This window comes from Scyliorhinus canicula, chromosome 16 (assembly GCF_902713615.1).
Source record: "Scyliorhinus canicula chromosome 16, sScyCan1.1, whole genome shotgun sequence".
Classification (NCBI taxonomy): domain Eukaryota; kingdom Metazoa; phylum Chordata; class Chondrichthyes; order Carcharhiniformes; family Scyliorhinidae; genus Scyliorhinus; species Scyliorhinus canicula.
In genome coordinates this window covers 82,496,375-82,517,996 of record NC_052161.1, presented here as the reverse complement: position 1 = coordinate 82,517,996, position 21,622 = coordinate 82,496,375, and the positions used below count along the sequence as shown (strand labels likewise).

Below are 21,622 nucleotides of genomic sequence, written 5' to 3'. Positions count from 1 at the left end.
AGAAGCCCAGGGACTGGCGAGCCAGAAGGTGGAAGAGAAGGTGGCTGAGGGCCAACAAACCATGCCCATATGTTTTGGGCATGCCCGAAGCTTAGGGGATACTGGCAGGGATTTGCGGCTGTCATTTCCACGGTACTTAAAACAAGGGTGATGCCGAGTCCAGAGGTGACGATTTTTGGGGTATCAGAAGATCCAGGAGTCCAGGGGCCGAGAGAGCCTGACATTTTGACCTTTGACTCCATGGTAGCCCAGAGATGGATATTGCTAGTGTGGAGAGACACGAAGCCCCCGAAATGCATTAATAAAATGTTTTTTCCAAAAAAAGATAAAGCATGACCTTTTTCATATGTTTGATTGCTATCCTGCATTAACTCAGATATTCCCAATTTCCTGTTCACGTTTTCCTCACCCAGTTAATGCTTCTTAAACCGTGGCCAGTACCTAGTTTAAAGTAACAGACCAGTGAGTTTGAGAACTAAGCCCACAGATTCCCATTGATCAGGATTTTGCATTTGTCAGTCTGCAATCATTTTGTAATATTGGCAACACACACATGGAGAGGTGCAATATTATAGGTATTTCCTTCCAACATAAAGTCATAATGACGGATCATACCTGAATATTGCACAATGTGCTGCAGCACTTACTATTCCTCAGATCCTGAAGCAGTCTGCGTACAAATGAAACAATATCTGGTCAATATACACACTTGAGGTAACAAGTCGCAAGAAAAGGGCACATGACACAAGTGACAGCCAATGACTACTTGCAACAAAAGAGAATCCATCCATTTTCATTTGACATTCACATGCAGTGCCATTGCGGAACCCCTGCTATCAACACCCACGGTTCAACATTGAGCATAACTTGAATTGAACTAGCTATATAATTTCTGTTTCCACACAAGCATGGCAGAGGCTGCGATTTCAGTGGTGAGTAACGCACTGACTCTCCAAAGCCTGTTGTAGAATCATAGAATCATACAATTTACAGAGCAGATGGAGGCCATTCGGCCCATCGTGTCTGCACCAGCTCTTGGAAAGAGCACCCTACTTTAACCCACGCTTCCATCCTATCTCCATAACCCAGTAACCCTGCTTAGCCATTTGGACACTAAGGGACAATTTAGAATAGCCAATCAACCTATCCTGCACATCTTTGCACTGTGGGAGGAAACAGGAGCACCCGGACGAAACCCACGCAGCCACTTGGCGAAAGTGTAAACTACACACAGACAATTTGCCAAGCTGGGAATGGAGCCTGAGACCCTGGAACTGTAAAGTAGCAGTGCTAACCACTGTACCACCGTGCCGCCCCGTATCCACCATCCACAATACACAAGTCAGGAGTGATATGGGATGTTTTCCATTTGCATGGATGAATGCAGCTCCACCAACGCTCAAGAAGTTTGCCATAATCTTGGACAGATCAGCACAATTGACTGACACGGTGCAAACAATAAATCCTTCCCTCAATGACGCACAGTGACAGACTTGTGTACCATGTACAAGATACACAACAGCAACTGACCAAGACAAAGTGGGCAGTAAATTCCAAATCAAAAGCTGCTACCATCTATCAGGGCAAGGAAAGCAGATACATTGGACGAACACCAACAGCCTATCCCCCTAAGCCACTCAAATGGTGACTTAGAAAAATATCGCCGTATCTTCACTGCCAATGGGTCCAGCGCCTGGAACCCCCTCCCTAACATCACTCGAGGTGTACCTACACCAGATGGACTGCAACGGTTCAATAAGAAAGCTCGTCACCAGCTTTGCGTGGAGAGGTAGGAATGGGTAATAAATCCTGACCTAGCCAGCGGTACTCAGATCCCCTGAAAGGTTTGGGAAAAAAATTAGAGAAAGTGGGACAGGAATTTGAAGGGGAAAAGTGAAGGTGGGGGCTTACATGGGTGTGATTGCGACATTCTGCAGCGCAAAAGGAGTTTTGATGGGGAGACAGTGAATGGATTGATCGTGACTTCAGAAAATTGCTGAGATTTGGCAAAAGGGCCAGAGGAACATAAAACCACGAATGTTAGGGAAGTGGTGGCAGGGAAGTTATGAAATCAGCGCACAATCAATCAGAATGAAAGTCGTTTTGTGAAAGTGAAATTGTGTTCGAGATATTTATTTCAGTTTGTTGAGAATGTAAACTGCCATTAATGTAAAGGTGCACCAGCAGTTTTCACTTCATTGAGTTTACGAAAATTGACACATTCTATGTAATTTTAGAGTATGAGTTCCTAGTTCTGTGAGTGATATTTTCACATTGAAAGAGTATTTACAATTTCCAGGAAACTGACGCAGGATAATTTGGTCATTATCCGGTCAACAAAGTGTAACCTTCGATGTTTGTAAAATGTTTCAAATAGTTTACGTGTGCAGTCAGAGCATTGGCAGTTTGTTGATAATGTGCTGAAATGTGAAGTTGTCGGTTTGGCCTTATGAACTGAAGAGGAAAACATTACTCACTGGAGAGACTGCAGAATTCTACAGAAGTTAGAGATTTGCTTGTTCGTGTGAATGAATGAAAATATTCAGATTCAGCCAGTAATTACGAAGATAAATTGAATGTTAGCATTAGAATATCTGGCAAGGAAAATTGAGTATCCTGAACTTGTACAGGGCATTTGTAAGACCAGGTCTGATGTGAGATTTGTTCACACGGATAATCTCATTTACCATCTCTATCTTTTGGCGTGTGGAAGGCGTTCATGAATGATGCGCAAGTTTATTTCTTTGTGATGAAACATTCCCTTATGTTCAAAAGCGGCAAGTCTGGTCTTATACTTACTGCAGTTCAGTAAAAGAACAAAGAACAAAGAGAACAAAGAAAATTACAGCACAGGAACAGGCCCTTCGGCCCTCCCAGCCTGCACCGATCCAGATCCTTTATCTAAACCTGTCTCCTATTTTCCAAGGTCTACTTCCCTCTGTTCCCGCTTGTTCATATACCCGTCTAGATGCCTCTCAAATGATGCTATCATGCCCGCCTCCACCACCTCCGCTGGTAAAGCGTTCCAGGCACCCACCACCCTCTGCATAAAAAACTTTCCACGCACATCTCCCTTAAACTTTCCCCCTCTCACTTTGAAATCGTGACCCCTTGTAACTGACACCCCCACTCTTGGAAAAAGCTTGTTGCTATCCACCCTGTCCATACCTCTCATAATTTTGTAGACCTCAATCAGGTCCCCCCTAAACCTCCGTCTTTCCAATGAAAACAATCCTAATCTACTCAACCTTTCTTCATAGCTAGCACCCTCCATATCAGGCAACATCCTGGTGAACCTCCTCTGCACCCTCTCCAAAGCATCCACATCCTTCTGGTAATGAGGCGACCAGAACTGCACGCAGTATTCCAAATGTGACATAACCAAAGTCCTATACAACTGTAACATGACCTGCTGACTCTTGTACTCAATACCCCATCCCATGAAGGCAAGCATGCTGTGTGCCTTCTTGACCACTCTATCAACCTGTGTTGCCACCTTCAGGGTACAATGGACCTGAACTCCCAGATCTCTCTCCACATCAATTTTCCCCAGGACACTTCCATTGACCATATAGTCCGCTCTTGAATTTGATCTTCCAAAATGCATTACCTCGCATTTGCCTGGATTGAACTCCATCTGCCATTTCTCTGCCCAACTCTCCAATCTATTTATATATTGTTGTTGTATTCTCTGACAGTCCTCCTCGCTATCTGCAACTCCACCAATCTTAGTATCATCTGCAAACTTGCTAATCAGACCACCTATACCTTCCTCCAGGTCATTTATGTAGATCACAAACAACAGTGGTCTGAGCACGGATCCCTGTGGAACACCACTAGTCACCCTTCTCCATTTTGAGACATTCCCTTCCACCACTACTCTCTGTCTCCTGTTACCCAGCCAGTTCTTTATCCATCTAGCTAGTACACCCTGAAACCCATACGACATCACTTTTTCCATCAACCTGCCATGGGAAACCTTATCAAACGCCTTACTAAAGTCCATGTATATGACATCTACAGCCCTTCCCTAATCAATTAACTTTGTCACTTCCTCAAAGAATTCTATTAGGTTTGTAAGACATGACCTTCCCTGCACAAAATTCCCTGCCTATCACTGATAAATCTATTTTCTTCCATATGTGAATAGATCCTATCCCTCAGTACCTTCTCCAACAGTTTGCCTACCACTGACGTCAAGCTCACAGGTCTATAATTCCCTGGATTTTCCCTGCTACCCTGCTTAAACAAAGGGACAACATTAGCAATACTCCAGTCCTCCGGGACCTCACCCGTGCTCAAGGATGCTGCAAAGATATCTGTTAAGGCCCCAGCTATTTCGACCCTCGCTTCCCTCAGTAACCTATGATAGATCCCATCCGGTCCTGGGGACTTGTCCACCTTAATGTCTTTTAGAATACCCAAAATTTCCCCTTCCGTATGACAAATTGACCTAGAGTATTTAAACATCCATCCCTAGCCTCAATATCCGTCTTGTCCCTCTCCTTTGTGAATACCGATGCAAAGTACTCATTAAGAATCTCACCCATTTCCTCTGAGTCCACGCATAAATTCCCTCTTTTGTCTTTGAGTGGGACAATCCTTTCTCTAGTTACCCTCTTGCTCCTTACATACGAATAAAAGGCTTTGGGATTTTCCTTAACCCTGTTAGCCAAAGATATTTCATGACCCCTTTTAGCCCTCTTTATTGCGCGTTTGAGATTCGTCCTACTTTCCCGATATTCCTCCAAAGCTTCATCAGTTTTAAGTTGCCTAGATCTTATGTATGCTTCCTTTTTCATCTTAGCTAGTCTTACAATTTCACCCGTCATCCATTGTTCCCTAATCTTGCCATTTCTATCTCACATTTTCACAGGAACATGTCTGTCCTGCACTCTAATCAACCTTTCCTTAAAAGACTCCTACATTTCAAATGTGGATTTGCACCTAAACAGCTGCTCCCAATCCACATTCCCTAGCTCCTGCCGAATTTTGTTATACTCTGCCTTTCCCCAATTTAGCACTCTTCCTTTCGGACCACTCTTGTCCTTGTCCATGAGTATTCTAAAACTTATGGAATTGTGATCGCTATTCCCAAAGTAATCACCGACTGAAACATCAACCACCTGGCCGGGATCATTCCCCAATACCAGGTCCAGTATGGCCCCTTCCCGAGTTGGACTATTTACATACTGCTCTAAAAAAACTCTCCTGGATGCTCCTGACAAACTCTGCTCCATCTACGCCTCCAACACTACACGAATCCCATTCAATGTTGGGGAAGTTAAAATCTCCCATTACAACCACCCTATTGCTCCTACATTTTTCTATAATCTGTCTGCATATTTGTACCTCTACTTCATGCTCGCTTTTGGGAGGCCTGTAGTAAAGTCCCAACAATGTTACTGCACCCTTCCTATTTCTTAGCTCCACCCATATTGCCTCAGTGCTCGAATCCTCCATCGTGCCCTCCTTAATCACAGCTGTGATATCATCTCTGACGAGTATTGCAACTCCTCCCCCGCTTCTACCTCTCTCTCTATCCCTCCTGAAGCATCTATACCCTGGGATATTCAGTTGCCAGTCCTGCCCTTCCCTCAACCAAGTCTCAGTAATACCAATAACATCATATTCCCAGGTACTGATCCAAGCCCTAAGTTCATCTGCCTTACCTGCTACACTTCTCGCATTAAAACAAATGCACCTGAGACCACCTGTCCCTTTGCGTTCATCAACTCTTCCCTGTCTACTCTTCCCCTTAGTCACATTGAGTTTATTATCTCGTACCTTACTGGCGTTAGTTGCTGCTTCTTTATTGACCTCTAACTTCCTAATCTGGTTCCCACCCCCCTGCCACATTAGTTTAAAACCTCGCCAACAGTGTTAGCAAAAGCACCCCCTAGGACATTGGTTCCAGTCCTGCCCAGGTGTAGACCATCCGATTTGTAATGGTCCCACCGCCCCCAGAACCGGTTCCAATGTCCCAAAAATCTGAAACCCTCCCTCCTGCACCATTTCTCAAGCCACGTATTCATTCTGACTATTCTTGAGTTTCTACTCTGACTGTCCCGTGGCACTGTTAGCAATCCTGCGATTACTACCTTTGAGGTCCTACTTTTTAACTTATCTCTTATCTCCCTAAATTCTGATTGTGGGACCTCATCCCTTTTTTTACCTATATCGTTGGTGCACCACGACAACAGGCTGTTCACCCTCCCCTTTCAGTATGTTGTGCAGCCGACCGGAGACATCCCTGACCCGAGCACCCGGGAGGCAACATACCATTCGGGAGTCTCGTTTTCGACCACAGAAATACCTGCCTACTCCCCTTACAATTGAATCCCCTATGACTATAGCCCTGCCAGTCTTTTTCCCGCCCTTCTGTGCAGCAGAGCCAGCCATGGTGCCATGAGCCTGGCTACTACTGCCTTCCCCTGAAGGTTTGATATTATTGAAATATCAATGATTCAGAGGAGTTTGACAGTGGAGAATGGGGAGGATGTTTCCTCTGGTGAGCGAACCTCCAACCAAAGGACAGACTTAAAATAATATGACTCACATTTCGACAGAGATGGTGGTGGTGATGATTTTTTTCTCTGTGCTATTAGAGGTGTTATTTCAGATCTGTGGCTGCCGACTATTAACTATATTGAAGACAGACAGACAGAGAGAGATTTTGATTGTCAGGGAAATAAAGGATTTTGGGAGACGGCGATAATTGGAGTTAAAGCATAAACTGCTCAACCATGGCCTTATCGGATAGTGGGTCAGGGAAGGTAGGGCAAACGGCCAATTTCTTCGCCTATTCCCTATGATCTCATGCTCATCCATTATGTCTTGGAAATATCCATGCATCTTACATGATCACAGATCTCCTACTGAGGGAGGTTTATTTCCTTTGGCTTATATCCACTCCCCCCACCCACCTCTGGCCAGTTTTAAGGATTTTTAACTCTCATGTCTCCCAGTTTTGAGAAGAGTTTACTGCGCTGAAATATTTATTCAATTTCTCTCTCCACGGATGTTACCTGAGCAGCTGATTTGTTTCTGCTTATATCAGGCTTCCTTTCGGCAAAGCGGAATCTGAAATCCTGGATTGCCCAGATTGCATGGCCTGATTTTCGACACTCTGGACTGGCACATGTCAGGGGGATTCCTCCCCAGTGGCACAGTGAAATTCTGCACGCTCTCCATATGCATCAATGGTGGGAGGAGGTAGTTCGATTATTCCGAGGATTTGTTCCACTCGAAGTAGTTCTCCTATCCTGTAGTGTGGTACATTGTCTGTAGGTTTACTAGCATTGGAGTGTCCTTGGCCCAGGTGTCTTCTATCCCATGAATAATCGGTACTCTGGCTCGGTGGTCCCACAAACTCTTTCAGGCCCGGGAAATATCGCTGCCTTTCAGGCAATTAAAACTTGTTGCGAGGTGGCGTATCTCATTTCCTGTTATCAGTTCGAGTCTGGGGGTCCTTCGTCCCGGAAATGCATCTAAAATGAGAGAAACGATTAGTGAGGGCTTCTACGTCCATGGGGAATAATCACGGCCAGCGCTTCAATCCAAATGTTTTCCTAAACAATGGAATTGTCCGGCTCTGGGAGTCTTAATATCCGATTACCCGATTGATTCCTCATTATAGGAAGGATGTACATGCTTCGGAGAGGGTATAGAGGAGATTTACCAGGATGCTGCCTGGACTGGAGGGCATGTCTTATGAAGAAAGGTTGAGGGAGCTCGGGCTTTTCTCACTAGAGCGAAGAGGGCAGAGAGGTGACTTGGTAGAAGTGTACAAGGTGATGAGAGGCATGGATAGAGTGGATAACCAGAGACTTTTCCTCAGGGTGGAAAATACTGTCACGAGGGAACATAATTTTAAGGTGATTGGAGGAAGGTATAGGGGAGATGTCGATGTAGGTTCTTTACGCAGAGTGGTGGTTGTGTGGAATGCACTGTCAGCTGAGGTGGTGGAGTCCGAGTCAGTAGGGTCATTTAAGCGACTCTTGGACAAGCACATGGACAACAGTAAATTGAAGGTGTGGAGGTTCGGTTGTTCTTAGATTATAAAAAATGGTCAGCACAACATTGTGGGCTGAAGGGCCTGTACTGTGCTGTACTGTTCTATGTTCTATTATTGCTCTCAGTTTGAATTGCACCCGGTCGCTGTGCATGATCTTGACAGTTAATGGACAGTGTTGTCAAGAGAAGGGAGGTTACCTCTTTCATGCGCGGGGATTCTGATTGATTGAGGTCATGGTGCGCATGTGCCAGCTTCCAAATCCCGAGAAATGCAATAAGTGGTTGAAAATACATTCTATTGTACCTTTGGGTTCCGGTCCTCGATCAAGGGTCTGCGCATTGGTTTCATATTTCTGGGAAATCTCTGAAGTTGCATGCTCCCCCCCCCCCCCCCCAAACCTGCTAGATATTACACAAAGTCTATTCTCCTGTACTGGAGATATCTTTGATTTATGTGTTCTGCTGTGCAGGGGCAACTCTGAGTCAGGTGTTCTCATACGCTTGAGATTTATCCCAGTCAGTTAGTATCTTGTACGAGGGATACCTCTGACACAGGTATTCTCATGTGTTGTATATTAATCTGAGTCAGTTGTTTTTAGTACGTGAGATATCTCAGAGTGTGTCATTACCCTGTCCTGGTGCTGTATCTGAGTCAGGTATTCTCAAGCATTGTGAATATGTTTGCTTCCATTATTCTCAAATACAGGAGTTTTCTCGGAGTTTGGTATTATGCTTTACTGGAGATGTCCCTGCATCAGTGTTCTGATGTACTGGAAAGTAAGTTTTTTTTTCCTTCCGGTGGATTTCACTGAGTCAGTTATTGTCCTCTACAGGGGAAAGCTGTCAGTCCGGCTTTCTCTCTACTCGTGATTTCTCTGAATCGGGTTTCTCCCTTATTGTGAATTTCACGGAGCCAGGTCTTCGCAGTGCTGGAGATATCCCTGAGTCAGGTAATCTCTAGTAAAGGGTCTATAACTGAGTAAGTTATTCTCCTGTCCTGAAGATTTACCTGTGTCAGTATTCTCTCTGCAATGGATAGACTTTGTCTATATGTGTGTTTTTGGAACCCACCTCTGCATTCACCTGAAGAAGGAGCTCTCTCCCGAGAGCTAGCGATTCAAAACAAACCTGTTGGACTTTAATCTCATGTTGTAAGACTTCTTACTGTGCTCTGTAATGGAGATTTCTTTTAGTCCGGTATGCTCCTGCACTGGAGATTTTTCTGAGTCAAATACTCTTTTGTACTGGGGATTTCTCAGAGTCCGATACTCTCCCCATGAATGCATGGCTGTCCTCTGGGTGCTCCAGTTTCCTCTCATAGTCTAAAGTTCATGAGGTGGATTAGGAGAATTGTCCATAATAAATTGCCAAACTTTCGGTGGGGCTATGGAGAGAGGGTGGAGGATCCGTCCTCGGTAATGTGGCCTTTGCGAGGATCGGTATAGACTCGATGAGCTGAATAGCCTCCTTCTGTACTTTAGGGATACTATGATCCAGGACATATCTAAAATTTAGGGCAGAATTCTCTGTTGGCCAACACGGGAACCGTGAAACGTAATTCGGTGGAGAATTGCGTACAAAGCAAAATTCATGACGGCCAAATCATTAATATATATTGTGAATAGCTGGGGTCCCAGCACCGATCCATGTGGTACCCCACTGGTTACTGCCTGCCAATTTGAAAAGGACCCATTAATCCCTACTCTTTGTTTCCTCTCTGCCAACCAGTTTTCTTTCCACCTCAAAACATTTCCCCCAATCCCATGCACTTTAATTTTGCACAATAACCTCTTGTACGGGACTTTGTCAAACGCCTTCTGAAAGTCCAAATATACCACATTGACTGGCTCCCCCTTGTCGACTGTACTGGTTATCTCTTCAATGAATTCTAACAGATTTGTCAAGCATGATTTTCCCTTCATAAATCCATGCTGACTCTGACTGATCCTCCCACTGCTTTCTAAATGTTCCGCTATAAAGTCCTTAATAATGAATTCACGCATTTTCCCCACTACGGATGTTAGGCTTACTGGTCTATAATTGCCTGCTTTCGCTCTACCTCCCTTTTTGAATATCGGCGTGACATGAGCTACCCTCCAGTCTGCAGGGACAGTTCCAGAGTCTATAGAATCCCGGAAGATGACCACCAATGCATCCACTATTTCCAGAGCAACCTCCTTAAGAACTCTGGGATGCAAATTCTCAGGCCCTGGGGATTTATCCGCCTTCAATCCCATCAGTTTTCCCAGCACCATTTCTCTACTAATGTTGATCTCCCTCAGTTCTTTCCTCTCACTAAACCTTCCATTCTCCCACATTTCTGGGATCTGATTTGTGTCCTCGTTTGTGAAGACAGAACCAAAGTATGTATTTAATTGCTCGGCCATTTCTTTGTCCCTTATTATGCATTCTCTTTCCCAATCTCTTTCTCTTCACATATCTTTAGAAACTCTTCGTGTCAGTCTTGATGTTCCCTGCAAGCTTCCTTTCGTACTGTACTTTCCCCTTCTTAATCGCTCCCTTCGTCCTTTGCTGAATTCTAAACAGCTTCCAATCCTCAGACCTATTATTTATCTTGGCCAATTTGTATGCTTCTTCCTGGGATCAGATACTATTTCTAATTTCCTTTGTAGGCTATGGATTGGCCCTCTTACCTTCTTTGCTTTGGTGCCAGACAGGAATGAATAGTTGCTGTAGTTCCTCCATGCGTTCCTTGAATGTTTGCCATTGTCTATCCACTGTCATACCTTTTAGTAACTCTCCCCAATCTATCAAGACCAACTCACGCCTCATATCCTCATAGTTCCCTTTAGTAAGATTCAGCACCCGAGAGTTCGAATCAACCCCTTCACTCTCCATCTTGATAACAAATTTTATCATGCTATGGTCGCTCATCCCCAAGGGGTCTCGTACAGCCAGATTGGCAATAAATCCCTTCTAATTACACAGTACCCAATCTAAGGTGGCCTGCTCTCTGGTTGGTTCCTCCACATATTGGTGAAGGAAACCATTCCGTATGCACTCCAGAGATTCCTCTACGGCATTGTGGCTAATTTGATTTGCCCAATCTATGTGAAGATTAAAATGACCCATGATCACTGATATTCCCTTATTACAAGCATCCCTAATTTCCTGTTTAATGCCATTCCCAACCTCACCAGTGCAGTTTGGGGGTCTATATATGACACCCACCAATGTTTTTTGTCCCTTGGTATTTCTCAACTCTACCCATACAGATTCCACATTGTCAAAGCTAATATCCTTCCTCACTATTGTGTTAATTTCCTCTTTAACCAGCATTGCCACACCACCACCTTTTCTTTTATGCCTGTCCTTCCTAAATACTGAGAACCCTGGAACATTAATTTCCCACCCCTGTTCACCCTGCAGCCATGTCTCCATAATCCCAATTATATCATACCCATTTATATCTATCTGCGCGATTAGTTCATCCACTTTATTACAAATCCTCCGTGCATTAAGGCACAGAGCCTTTAAGTTTGTCTTTTTTACAATGCTTGTCTTGCTCCCAATATTTTTCTCTCCTGCCCTGTTTGAATTTTGTCCTTGGTTTCTCCACCTATCACTTTTCTTATTAACTTTTCTATCTTTTGCTTTGTCCTTGCTCCCTCTTTTACTGACTCCTTGTGAGGTTCCCATCCCCCTGGCATGTTCGTTTAAACCTTCCCCAACCACTCTAGCAAATGGCTCTCCTCAGACATCAGTTCCAGTCCTGCCCAGATTTAACAATCCAGTTTGTACAGGTCCCACCTCTCCCAGAACCGGTCCCAATGCCCCTGGAATCTGAAAACCTCCCCCTGATACCATCTCTTCAGCCACATATTCATCCTATCACTTCTGTCACTTCTACTCTGCCTAGCACGTGGCACCGGTAGTAATCCTGAGATCACTACCTTTGAGGTCCGATTTGTTAACTTCCTTCCTAGCTCCCTGTATTCTGCCTTTAGGACCACATCCCTTTTTTAGTTTTACCTACGTTGTTTGTACCGATATGCACCACAACCACTGGCTGTTCATCCTCCCCTCCACAATGTCCTGAGACATCCTTGACTCGAGCACCAGAGAGCAACATATCATCCTGGAGTCTTATTTGTGGCCCTAGAAACGGCTGTCTATTCCCCTTACAAGTGAATCCCCTATTACTATTGCACTGTCACACTTATTACTCCTCCCCTCTGCAGCAGAACCTACCATGGTGCCACGGGTTTGGCTGTTGCTGTTTTTCCCTGAGAGGCCTTTCCCTCAACAGTATCCAAAACGGGTTTCTGTTCTGCAGGGGAATGGCTACAGGAGATTCCTGCAATACCTCCTCGCTCTCTTGCTCAGTCTGGTGGTCACCCATTCCCTTCTTACCTGCAGAGTCTGAGCCTGCGGTGTGACCACCTCTCTATACGTGCTATCCATTATACTCTCCAACTCACGGATGCTCCACAGTGTCTCCAGCCGCTGCTCCAGCTCTGAAACTCAAGCTTCCAGGAGCTGTAACTGGAGACAGTTCCGGCACACATGCAGACCCTGGGGACTGGAACTGTCCCCAGCCTGCCACATGGAGCAAGAGGAGCAGACCACGCCTTGGAACTGTCCTGTCATGAATTATTCCTTCAAATTAAACCCTCAAAACTAAAGTTTAGAAAGATGTTTCTGTGTCAGATTAAATCCAATCCCCTTATACTATTTTATTCGATTTTTTAAAAACCTGTGTATTTATCCCTCTTGATCTGAAAACAAATTAAAAATAGTTTTAATTGAAATTTAAAAAGTTATTTAAATCAACGTTTAGGCAGCACGGTAACATGGTGGTTAGCATAAATGCTTCACAGCTCCAGGGTCCCAGGTTCGATTCCCGGCTGGGTCACTGTCTGTGTGGAGTCTGCACGTCCTCCCCCTGTGTGCGTGGGTTTCCTCCGGGTGCTCCGGTTTCCTCCCACAGTCCAAAGATGTGCGGGTTAGGTGGATTGGCCATGCTAAATTGCCCGTAGTGTCCTAAAAAGTAAGGTTAAGGGGGGGGTTGTTGGGTTACGGGTATCGGGTGGATACGTGGGTTTGAGTAGGGCAGGGGTTGGCAAACTTTTCCGTGCAAGGGCCGCATTCAGAAATTCACAATTCACAAAGGGCCGCATAGTATATTAAGTAAAATAATTGCTTCACCCGGTTATGATTCTGGGCGCCTCATATAGAACATAGAACAGTACAGCACAGAACAGGCCCTTCGGCCCTCGACGTTGTGTCAAGCAATGATCACCCTACTCAAGTCAACGTATCCACCCTATACCAGTAAGTAATCCAACAGCCCCCCCCCACCCATTAACCTTTAAAAAAAAATTTAAAAAAAAATTTTTTTTTTTTTTTTAATGACTTGGTGGGCCGCAGAAATACCTTTGGCGGGCCGCATGCGGCCCGCGGGCCGTAGTTTGCCCACCCCTGGAGTAGGGTGATCATGGCTCGGCACAACATCGAGGGCCGAAGGGCCTGTTCTGTGCTGTACTGTTCTATGTTCTAACCCAAAATAGATATACAAGTCAAATTGAGAAAATTAAAAAATAGTAATTCAAATCAACATAAATATAGTATTCTAAGTCAACTCAAGACTAGTATTTAAATCAGTAACTCCAGATATTCAAATGTAGCCCAGTCTGCCTTTCAGTCAATCAGGTCACTGTCTCGTGTGACGTCATTTTGCCGGGATTTATTCTATTTTGAAACAGACAAACAGCTCTCTTACCTGAGAGTGCTCTTTACTGAACTCTCACCCTCTCTCTCTCCTCGCTCTTTCCTGATCTCTCGCCCTCTCTCTCTCTCCGCGCTGTTTACTGAAGTCTCGCCCTCTCTCTCCGCGCTCTTTACTGAACTCTCGCCTTCTCTCTCTCTCCGCGTTCTTTACTGAACTCTCGCCCTCTCTCTCTCTGCGCTCTTTACTCAACTCTCGCCCTCTCTCACACTCCGCGCACTTTACTGAACTCTCACCCACTCTCTCTCCGCGCTCTTTACTGAACACTCGCCCTGTCTCTCTGTCCGCGTTCTTTACTGAAGGCTCGCCCTCTCTCTATCTCCACGCTCTTTACTGAACTCCCGCCCTCTATCTCACTCCGCGCACTTTACTGAACTCTCACCCACTCTCTCTCCGCGCTCTTTACTGAACGCTCGCCCTCTCTCTCTCTCCGCGCTCTTTACTGAACACTCGCCCTCTCTCTCTCTCCGCGTTCTTTAATGAAGTCTCTCCCTCTCTCTCCGCGCTCTTTACTGAACTCTCGCACTCTTTCGCTCCCCGCGTTCCTTACTAAACTCTCGCACTCACTCTCTCTCCGCGCTCTTTACTGAACACTCGCCCTTCCTCTCTCCGCACTCTTTACTGAACTCTCGCCCTCTCTCTCCGCGCTCTTTACTGAACTATCGTCCTCTCTCTCTCTCCGCGCTCTTTACTGAAGTCTCGCCCTTTATCTCCGCACACTTTACTGAAGTCCCGCCCTCTGTCTCCGTGCTCTTTACTGAAGTCTCGCCCTCTCTCTCTCTCCGTGTTCTTTACTGAAGTCTCGCCCTCTCTCTCTCTCCCGCGGCGTTCTTTACTGAAGTCTCGCCCTCTCTCTCTCCGCGCTCTTTACTGAACTGTCGCCCTCTCCCTCTCCGCACTCTTTACTGAAGTATCGCCCTCTCTCTGCACTCTTTACTGAACTCTCACCCTCTCTCTCCGTGCCCTTTACTCAACTCTCGCCCTCCCTCTATCTCCGCTTTCTTTACTGAAGTCTCGCCCTCTCTCTCTCTCTCTCTCTGCGTTCTTTACTGAAGTCTCTCCCTCTCTCTCCGCACTCTTTACTGAACTCCGCCCTCTCTCTCTCTCTCTCTGTTCTTTACTGAAGTCTCGCCATCTCTCTCCGCGCTCTTTACTGAAATCTTGCCCTCTCTCTCCACGCTCTTTACTGAACTCTCACCCTCTCTCTCACCGGCACTTTACTGAACTCTCAACCTCTCTCTCTCCACGCTCTTTACTGAACTCTCGCCCTCTCTCTCTCTCTGCGCACTTTACTGAACTCTCACCCTCTCTCTCTCCGCGCTCTTTACTGAACTCTCGCCCTCTCTCTCTCTCCACGCACTTTACTGAACTCTCACCCTCTCTCTCTCCGCACTCTTTACTGAAGTCTCGCCCTTTTTCTCCGCGCACTTTACTGAAGTCTCGCCCTCTCTTCGCGTTCTTTACTGAACTCTCGCCCTCTCTCTCTCTTTGTGCTCTTTACTGAAGTCTCGTCCCCTCTCTCTCTCTGCCCTCTTTATTGAACTCTCGCCTTCCCTCTCTCTCCACGTTCTTTACTGAAGTCGCGCCCTCTCTCCGCGCTCTTTACAAATGTCTCGCCCTCCCTCTCTCTCCACGCTCTTACGAACTTTCGCCCTCTCTCTATCTCCGCGCTCTATTCTGAAGTCTCGCCCTCCCTCTCTCTCCGCGCTTGTTACTGAAGTCTCGCCCTCTCGCTCTCTCCGCGCACTTTACTGAAGTCTCGCCCTCCCTCTCTCTCCGCGCTCTTTATTGAAGTTTCGCCCTTTCTCTCCGTGCTCTTTACTGAAGTCTCACCCTCTCTCTATCTCTCCACGTTCTTTAGTGAAGTCTCTCCTTCTCTCTCTCTGCCCTCTTTACCGCGTTCTTTACTGAAGTCAAGGTCTTTCTCTCCGCGTTCTGACTGAAGTCTCGGACATTCTCTCCGCGCTCTTTACTGAAGTCTCGCCCTCTCTCTCTCTCTCTCTCTGCACTCTTTACTGAACTCTCACCCTCTCTCTCTGCGCCCTTTACTGAACTCTCGCCCTCCCTCTATCTCCGCGTTCTTTACCTAAGTCTCTCCCTCTCTCTCCGCACTCTTTACTGAACTCCGCCCTCTCTCTCTCTGTGTTCTTTACTGAAGTCTCGCCATCTCTCTCCGCGCTCTTTACTGAACTCTCGCCCTCTCCTTCCGCGCTCTTTACTGAAATCCCGCCCTCTCACTCCACGCTCTTTACTGAACACTCACCCTCTCTCTCACCGGCACTTTACTGAACTCTCAACCTCTCTCCACGCTCTTTACTGAACTCTCGCCCTCTCTCTCTCCGTGCAATTTACTGAACTCTCACCCTCTCTCTCTCCACGCACTTTACTGAACTCTCACCCTCTCTCTCTCCGCACTCTTTACTGAACTCTCGCCCTCTCTCTCTCTCCGCGCACTTTACTGAACTCTCACCCTCTCTCTCTCCGCACTCTTTACTGAACTCTCGCCCTCTCTCTCCGCACTCTTTACTGAACTCTCGCCCTCCCTCTCTCTTGCGCTCTTTACTGAACTCTCACCCTCTCTCTCTCCGCACTCTTTACTGAAGTCTCGCCCTTTTTCTCCGCGCACTTTACTGAAGTCTCGCCCTCTCTCTCTTCGCGTTCTTTACTGAACTCTCGCCCTCTCTCTCTTTGTGCTCTTTACTGAAGTCTCGTCCCCTCTCTCTCTCCGCGCCCTTTATTGAACTCTCGCCTTCCCTTTCTCTCCACGTTCTTTACTGAAGTCGCGCCCTCTCTCCGCGCTCTTTACTGATGTCTCGCCCTCCCTCTCTCTCCACGCTCTTACGAACTTTGCCCTCTCTCTCCGCGCTCTATACTGAAGTCTCGCCCTCCCTCTCTCTCCGCGCTCGTTACTGAAGTCTCGCCCTCTCGCTCTCTCAGCGCACTTTACTGAAGTCTCGACCTCCCTCTCTCTCCGCGCTCTTTACTGAAGTCTCGCCCTCTCGCTCTCTCAGCGCACTTTACTGAAGTCTCGACCTCCCTCTCTCTCCGCGCTCTTTACTGAAGTCTCGCCCTTTCTCTCTGTGCTCTTTACTGAAGTCTCACCCTCTCTCTCTCTCTCCACGTTCTTTAGTGAAGTCTCTCCTTCTCTCTCTCTGCCCTCTTTCCTGAACACTCACCCTCTCTCTCTCCGCGCTCTTTACTGAACTCTCGCCCTGTCCCTCTCCGCGCTCTTTACTGAACTATCGCCCTCTCTAGCTCTCCGCGCTCTTTACTGAAAACTCGCCCTGTCTCTCATTCCGCGTTCATTACTGAAGTCAAGGTCTTTCTCTCCGCGTTCTGACTGAAGTCTCGGACATTCTCTCCGCGCTCTTTACTGAAGTCTCGCCCTCTCTCTCTCTCTCTCTCCGCATTCTTTACTGAATTCTCTCCCTCTCTCTCCGCGCCCTTTACTGAACTCTCGCCCTCTCTCTCTCTCCGTGTTCCTTACTGAACTCTCGCCCTCTCTCTCTCTCCACATTCTTTACTGAAGTCTCTCCCTCTCTCTCCGTGCTCTTTACTGAACTCTCACCCTCTCTCTCTCCGCACTCTTTACTGAAGTCTCGCCCACTCTCTCTGTCTCTCAGCGTTCTTGACTGAAGTCTCGCCCTCTCTCTCTCCGCACTCTTTACTGAACTCTTGCCCTCTCTCTCTCTCCGCGCACTTTACTGAACTCTCACCCTCTCTCTCTCCGCACTCTTTACTGAAGTCTCGCCCTTTTTCTCCGCGCACTTTACTGAAGTCTCGCCCTCTCTCTCTCTCCCCGCTCTTTACTGAACTCTCGCCCTCTCTCTCTCTCCGCGCTCTTTACTGAACTCTCGCCCTCTCTCTCTCTCCGCGCACTTTACTGAAGTCTCGCCCTCCCTCTCTCTGCGCGTTCCTTACTGAACTCTCGCCCTCCCTCTCTCTTCGTGCTCTTTACTGAACAATCGCCCTGTCTCTCTCTCCGCTTTCTTTACTGAAGTTTCGCCCTTTCTCTCCGTGCTCTTTACTGAAGTCTTACCCTCTCTCTCTCTGCCCTCTTTACTGAACTCTCACCCTCTCTCTCTCCGGCACTTTACTGAACTCTCAACCTCTCTCTCTCCACGCTCTTTACTGAACTCTCGCCCTCTCTCTCTCTCCGCGCACTTTACTGAACTCTCACCCTCTCTCTCTCCACGCACTTTACTGAACTCTCACCCTCTCTCTCTCCGCACTCTTTACTGAACTCTCGCCCTCTCTCTCTCTCCGCGCACTTTACTGAACTCTCACCCTCTCTCTCTCCGCACTCTTTACTGAACTCTCGCCCTCTCTCTCTCTCCGCGCACTTTACTGCACTCTCACCTTCTCTCTCTCCGCACTCTTTACTGAACTCTGCCCTCTCTCTCACTCTCTGTTCTTTACTGAAGTCTCGCCATCTCTCTCCGCGCTCTTTACTGAAATCTCTCTCTCCACGCTCTTTACTGAACTCTCACCCTCTCTCTCACCGGCACTTTACTGAACTCTCAATCTCTCTCTCTCCGCGCTCTTTACTGAACTCTCGCCCTCTCTCTCTCTCCGTGCACTTTACTGAACTCTCACCCTCTCTCTCTTCGCGTTCTTTACTGAACTCTCGCCCTCTCTCTCTCTTTGTGCTCTTTACTGAAGTCTCGTCCCCTCTCTCTCTCCGCGCTCTTTACTGAAGTCTCGCCCTCTCTCTCTCTCCGTGTTCCTTACTGAACTCTTGCCCTCTCTCTCTCTCCACATTCTTTACTGAAGTCTCTCCCTCTCTCTCCGTGCTCTTTACTGAACTCTCACCCTCTCTCTCTCCGCAATCTTTACTGAAGTCTCGCCCACTCTCTCTGTCTCTCAGCGTTCTTGACTGAAGTCTCGCCCTCTCTCTCTCCGCACTCTTTACTGAACTCTCGCCCTCTCTATCTCTCCGCGCACTTTACTGAACTCTCACCCTCTCTCTCTCCGCACTCTTTACTGAAATCTCGCCCTCCATCTCTCTCCGCGCTCGTTACTGAAGTCTCACCCTCTCGCTCTCTCAGCGCACTTTACTGAAGTCTCGCCCTCCCTCTCTCTCCGCGCTCTTTACTGAAGTCTCGCCCTTTCTCTCCGTGCTCTTTACTGAAGTCTCACCCTCTCTCTCTCTCTCCACGTTCTTTAGTGAAAACTCGCCCTGTCTCTCATTCCGCGTTCTTTACTGAAGTCAAGGTCTTTATCCCCGCGTTCTGACTGAATTCTCGGACATTCTCTCCGCGGTCTTTACTGAAGTCTCACCCTCTCTCTCTCTCTCCACGTTCTTTAGTGAAAACTCGCCCTGTCTCTCATTCCGCGTTCTTTACTGAAGTCAAGGTCTTTTTCTCCGCGTTCTGACTGAATTCTCGGACATTCTCTCCGCGCTCTTTACTGAAGTCTCGCCCTCTCTCACTCTCCACGCTCTTTACTGAACTCTCGCCCTCTCTCTCTTCTCGCGTTCCGTACTGAACTCTTGCCCTCTCTCTCCTACCGCGCACTTTGCTGAACTCTCGCCCTCTCTCTCTCTCTGCACTCTTTACTGAACTCTCACTCTCTCTCTCTCCGCGCTCTTTACTGAACGCTCGCCCACTGTCTCTCCACGCTCTTTACTGAACTCTCACCCTCTCTCTCTCCGCACTCTTTACTGAAATCTCGCCCTCCATCTCTCTCCGCGCTCGTTACTGAAGTCTCACCCTCTCGCTCTCTCAGCGCACTTTACTGAAGTCTCGCCCTCCCTCTCTCTCCGCGCTCTTTACTGAAGTCTCGCCCTTTCTCTCCGTGCTCTTTACTGAAGTCTCACCCTCTCTCTCTCTCTCCACGTTCTTTAGTGAAAACTCGCCCTGTCTCTCATTCCGCGTTCTTTACTGAAGTCAAGGTCTTTTTCCCCGCGTTCTGACTGAATTCTCGGACATTCTCTCCGCGGTCTTTACTGAAGTCTCACCCTCTCTCTCTCTCTCCACGTTCTTTAGTGAAAACTCGCCCTGTCTCTCATTCCGCGTTCTTTACTGAAGTCAAGGTCTTTTTCTCCGCGTTCTGACTGAATTCTCGGACATTCTCTCCGCGCTCTTTACTGAAGTCTCGCCCTCTCTCACTCTCCACGCTCTTTACTGAACTCTCGCCCTCTCTCTCTTCTCGCGTTCCGTACTGAACTCTTGCCCTCTCTCTCCTACCGCGCACTTTACTGAACTCTCGCCCTCTCTCTCTCTGCACTCTTTACTGAACTCTCACTCTCTCTCTCTCCGCGCTCTTTACTGAACGCTCGCCCACTGTCTCTCCACGCTCTTTACTGAACTATCACCCTCTCTCTCTCTCTCCGTGCTCTTTACTGAAGTCTCGCCCTTTATCTCCGCGCACTTTACTGAAGAAAGCCCTCTCTCTCCGCGCTCTTTACTGAAGTCTCGCCCTTTATCTCCGCGCACTTTACTGAAGTCTCGCCCTCTCTCTCTCTCGGCACTCTTTACTGAAGTCTCTCCCTCTCTCTCCGCGCTCTTTACTGAACTTTCACCCTCTCTCTCTCTCTCCGCGCACTTTACTGAAGTCTCGCCCTCCCTCTCTCTCCGCGCACTTTCCTGAAGTCTCGCCCTCTCTCTCCGCGCTCTTTACTGAACTCTCGCCCTCTCTCTCTCTCTCCGCACTCTTTACTGAACTCTCAACCTCTCTCTCTCTCTCCTCGCACTTTACTGAACTCTCACCCTCTCTCATTCTGCGCTCTTTACTGAAGTCTCGCCCTGTCTCTCTCTCCGCGTTCTTTACTGAAGTCTCGGCCTTTCTCTCCACGCTCTTTACTGAAGTCTCGGCCTTTCTCTCCGCGCTCTTTACTGAAGTCTCGCCCTCTCTCTCTCTCCGCGCTCTTTACTGAACTCTCGCCCTCTCTCTCTCTCTCTGCGCTCTTTACTGAACTCTCGCCCTCTCTCTCACTCTCCGCGCACTTTACAGAACACTCACCCTGTATCTCTCTCCGCGTTCATTACTGAAGTCTCGCCCTTTCTCTCCGTGCTCTTTACCGAAGTCTCGCCCTCTCTCTCTCTCTCTCCTCGTTCTTTACTGAAGTCTCTCCCTCTCTCTCCGCACTCTTTACTGAACTCTCGCGCGCTCTCTCTCCGCGCACTTTACTGAACTCTCGCCCTGTCTCTCCGCGCTCTTTACTGAACTCTCGCCCTCTCTCTCTCCACGCTCTTTTATGAACTCTCGCCCTCTCTCTCTCCGCGCTCTTTACTGAAGTCTCGCCCTCCCTCTCTCTCCACGCTCTTTACTGAGCTCTCACCCTCTCTCTCTCTGCGCTCTTTACTGAACTCTCGCCCTCCCTCTCTCTTCGCGCTCTTTACTGAACACTCTGTGGTGCTAACAATTATACTCAAAGCCGAGAGACTAGTACAATAGAGGCTTTATTGCTGTACGATGTTGTCCCTCCATCCGCAACTGTAGACTGAGGGTCTGAGCAGCTCTCATACATATTTATACACAAGCTCCCTGTGGGCGGAGCTAGCCGGCAGGGGCTGACCGGAGGAACCTGTATTACAGGTACAGGCATACATCCCCCTACTGCAGTACACATAACTACAGTGGTTATCTCACCACATTCACCCCCTGTAAAAATGAGTCCGGCGGGGGTGACATGTAACTCTAATACAAAGGATGCTATTTACAAGAGGGTCCAACAAGGAAAATCAAGAGTCCATCCGGTTAGCAGGTTACAGGTTGAGCCGAATCGGTGGTCGGACGTTCCGCTGTGATCGGCGTAGCTGTGGTGGTGACGTCGGCACAGGCGGTGATGGCCCCGATGGTGCAGGTGCTGGCGGTGTTGGTGCTGGCTGCTGGCGGGATGACTCCGAGAGCAAG

At 47.7% G+C, this 21,622-nt stretch overlaps 1 long non-coding RNA gene across 1 annotated transcript; it reads right to left on the bottom strand.

Moving 5' to 3' along the window:
• Positions 1 to 6,980: 6,980 nt before the first annotated feature.
• Positions 6,981 to 18,984, bottom strand: LOC119950636. Its single transcript, XR_005457379.1, has 2 exons — positions 18,905 to 18,984; positions 6,981 to 7,490 (listed from the first exon to the last, which is right to left on the bottom strand). It is a non-coding gene; the product is annotated as an uncharacterized LOC119950636 (long non-coding RNA).
• Positions 18,985 to 21,622: the final 2,638 nt, after the last annotated feature.